The sequence below is a fragment of the Triticum dicoccoides genome, chromosome 7A (genome assembly GCF_002162155.2).
Source record: "Triticum dicoccoides isolate Atlit2015 ecotype Zavitan chromosome 7A, WEW_v2.0, whole genome shotgun sequence".
Classification (NCBI taxonomy): domain Eukaryota; kingdom Viridiplantae; phylum Streptophyta; class Magnoliopsida; order Poales; family Poaceae; genus Triticum; species Triticum dicoccoides.
In genome coordinates this window covers 694,831,070-694,835,391 of record NC_041392.1, presented here as the reverse complement: position 1 = coordinate 694,835,391, position 4,322 = coordinate 694,831,070, and positions in this window count along the sequence as shown.

Below are 4,322 nucleotides of genomic sequence, written 5' to 3'. Positions count from 1 at the left end.
GGGCCCATGAAGACCCATGAACTTCCCTGAGGGGGGGGGGGTCCGGTAACTCCCGGTACTCCGAAACTTATTGGAAATGACTTGAACCATTCCGGTGTTAGAATGTAACCTTCCAATATATGAATATTTATGTCTCGGCCAATTAGAGACTCCTCGTCATGTCCATCGTCTCATCCTGCAATCCGAACAAACTTCGGTTCATGAAAACACGAAACTCATAATACAAATCATCATCGAACATTAAGCGTGCGGACCCTACGGGTTCGAGAACTATATAGGCATGACCAAGACATATCTCCGGTCAATAAACAATAGCGGAACCTAGATGCTTATATTGGTTCCTACATATTCTACGAAGATCTTTATCGGTCAAACCGCATAACAACATACGTTGTTCCTTTTGTCATCATTGTGTTACTTGCCCGAGATTCGATCGTTGGCATCATCATATCTAGTTCAATCTCATCACTAGCAAGTCTCTTTACTCGTTCCGTAATGCATCATCCCATGACTAACTCATTAGTCACATTGCTTGCAAGGCTCATAGTGATGTGTGTTACCGAGAGGGCCTAGAGATACCTCTCCAATACATGGAGTGACAAATCCTAATCTCGATCTATGCCAACTCAACAAACACCATTGGAGACACCTATAGATCATCTTTATAATAACCCAGTTACGTTGTGACCATTTGATAGCACACAAGGTATTCCTCCGGTATTTGGGAGTTGCATAATCTCATAGTCCGAGGAACATGTATAAGTCATGAAGAAAGAAATAGCAGAAAAACTAAACGATCATTATGCTAAGCTAACGGATGGGTCTTTTCCATCACATCATTCTCTAATGATGTGATCTCGTTCATCAAATGACAACACATGTCTATGGCTAGGAAACTTAAGCATCTTTGATTAACGAGCTAGTTAAGTAGACGCATACTAGGGACACTCTGTTTGTCTATGTATCCACACATGTACTAAGTTTCCAGTTAATACAATTCTAGCATGAATAATAAACATTTATCATGGTATAAGGAAATATAAATAACAACTTTATTATTGCCTCTAGGGCTTATTTCCTTCAGTCTCCCACTTGCACTAGAGTCAATAATCTAGATTATATAGTAATGATTCTAACACCCATGGAGTCTTGGTGCCGATCATGTTTTGCTCGTGAGAGAGGCTTAGTCAACGGGTCTGCAACATTCAGATCAGTATGTATCTTGCAAATCTCTACGTCTCCCTCCTTGACTTGATTGCGGATGGAACTGAAGTGTCTCTTGATGTGCTTGGTTCTCTTGTGAAATCTGGATTCTTTGCCAAGGCAATTGCACCAGTATTGTCACAAAAGATTTTCATTGGACCCGATGCACTAGGTATTACACCTAGATCGGATATGTACTCCGTCATCCAGACTCCTTCATTTGCGCTGCTTCCGAACCAGCTATGTACTCTACTTCACACGTAGATCCTGCCATGACGCTCTCCTTGCAACTGCACGAACTGACAGATCCACCATTTAATATAAATACGTATCCGGTTTGTGACTTAGAGTCATCCAGATCAGTGTCAAAGCTTGCATCGATGTAACCGTTTACAATGAGCTCTTTGTCACCTCCATAAACGAGAAACATATCCTTAGTCCTTTTCAGGTATTTCAGGATGTTCTTGACCGCTATCCAGTGATCCACTCCTGGATTACTTTGGTACCTCCCTGCTAAACTAATATCAAGGCACACATCAGGTCTGGTATACAACATTGCATATGATACGTCTCCAACGTATCTATAGTTTTTCATTGTTCCATGCTATTATATTACCTATTTTGGATGTTTAATGGGCTTTAATATACCTTTTTATATTATTGTTGGGAGTAACCTACTAACCAAAGGCCCAGTGCAAATTGATGTTTTTTTTGCCAATTTTAGTGTTTCGCAGAAAAGGAATATCAAACGGAACGAAACCTTCGGGAGAGTTAGTTTTGGAACAAACGTGATCCAGGAGACTTGGAGTTTACATCAAGAAAGAAGCAAGGAGGCCATGAGGCAGGGAGGCGCGCCTAGGGGGGTAGGCGCGTCCCCCACTCTCGTGGGACCCTCGCAGCTCCAGCGACGTACTTCTTCCTCCTATATATACCCGTATACCCCAAAAACATCTAGGAGCATCCCATCTTGGGGCCTTTTCCGGTGATCTGCCGGAGGGGGAATCGATCACGGAGGGCTTCTACATCAACACCATATCCTCTCCGATGATGTGTGATTATTTTACCACAGACCTTGTTGGAAATATGCCCTAGAGGCAATAATAAATTAGTTATTATTATATTTCCTTGTTCATGATAATCGTTTATTATCCATGCTAGAATTGTATTGATAGGAAACTCAGATACATGTGTGGATACATAGACAACACCATGTCCCTAGTAAGCCTCTAGTTGACTAGCTCATTGATCAATAGATGGTTACGGTTTCCTGACCATGGACATTGGATGTCCTTGATAACGGGATCACATCATTAGGAGAATGATGTGATGGACAAGACCCAATCCTAAGCCTAGCACAAGATCATGTAGTTCGTATGCTAAAGCTTTTCTAATGTCAAGTATCATTTCCTTAGACCATGAGATTGTGCAACTCCCGGATACCGTAGGAGTGCTTTGGGTGTGCCAAACGTCACAACGTAACTGGGTGGCTATAAAGGTACACTACGGGTATCTCCAAAAGTGTCTGTTGGGTTGGCACGAATCGAGACTGGGATTTGTCACTCCGTGTGACGGAGAGGTATCTCTGGGCCCACTCGGTAGGACATCATCATAATGTGCACAATGTGATCAAGGAGTTGATCACGGGATGATGTGTTATGGAACGAGTAAAGAGACTTGCCGGTAACGAGATTGAACAAGGTATCGGGATACCGACAATCGAATCTCGGGCAAGTATCGTACCGATAGACAAAGGGAATTGTATACGGGATTGATTAAGTCCTTGACATCGTGGTTCATCCGATGAGATCATCGTGGAAAATGTGGAAGCCAACATGGGTATCCAGATCCCGCTGTTGGTTATTGACCGGAGAACGTCTCGGTCATGTCTGCATGTCTCCCGAACCCGTAGGGTCTACACACTTAAGGTTCGGTGACGCTATGGTTATAAAGATATTAGTATGCGGTAACCCGAAAGTTGTTCGGAGTCCCGGATGAGATCTCGGGCGTCACGAGGAGTTCTGGAATAGTACGGAGGTAAAGAATTATATATAGGAAGTGCTATTTCGGCCATCGGGACAAGTTTCGGGGTCACCGGTATTGTACCGGGACCACCGGAAGGGTCCCGGGGTCCACCGGGTGGGGCCACCTGCCCCGGGGGGCCACATGGGCTGTAGGGGGTGCGCCTTGGCCTATATGGGCCAAGGGCACCAGCCCCAAGAGGCCCATGCGCCAAGAATCAAGGGAGAGGAAGAGTCCTAAAGGGGGAAGGCACCTCCGAGGTGCCTTGGGGAGGATGGACTCCTCCCCCCCTTGGCTGCACCCTTCCTTGGAGGAAGGGGCAAGGCTGAGCCCTCCCCCTCTCCCTTGGCCCTATATATAGTGGGGGAAGGGAGGGCAAACAAAACCTAAGCCCTGGCGCCTCCCTCTCCCTCCCATGACACATCTCCCTCCTCCCGCAGTGCTTGGCGAAGCCCTATTGGAATCCCGGTACTTCCACCACCACGCCGTCGTGCTGCTGGATCTCCATCAACCTCTCCTCCCCCCTTGCTGGATCAAGAAGGAGGAGACGTCGCTGCTCCGTACGTGTGTTGAACGCGGAGGTGCCGTCCGTTGGGCGCTAGGATCATCGGTGATTTGGATCACGACGAGTACGACTCCATCAACCCCGTTCTCTTGAACGCTTCCATGCGCGATCTACAAGGGTATGTAGATCCACTCCTCCCTCGTTGCTAGATGAGTCCAGAGATTGATCTTGGTGACACGTAGGAAAATTTTTGAATTTCTGCTACGTTACCCAACAGTGGTATCAGAGCTAGGTCTATGCGTAGTTTCTATGCACGAGTAGAACACAAAGTAGTTGTGGGCGTTGATTTTGTTCATTATGCTTGCCGTTACTAGTCTTATCTTGATTCAGCGGCATCGTGGGATGAAGCGGCCCGGACCGACCTTACACATACTCTTACGTGAGACTGGTTCCACCGACTGACATGCACTAGTTGCATAAGGTGGCTAGCGGGTGTCTGTCTCTCCCACTTTAGTCGGATCGGATTCGATGAAAAGGGTCCTTATGAAGGGTAAATAGAAATTGGCTTATCACGTTGTGGTTTTTGCGAAGGTAA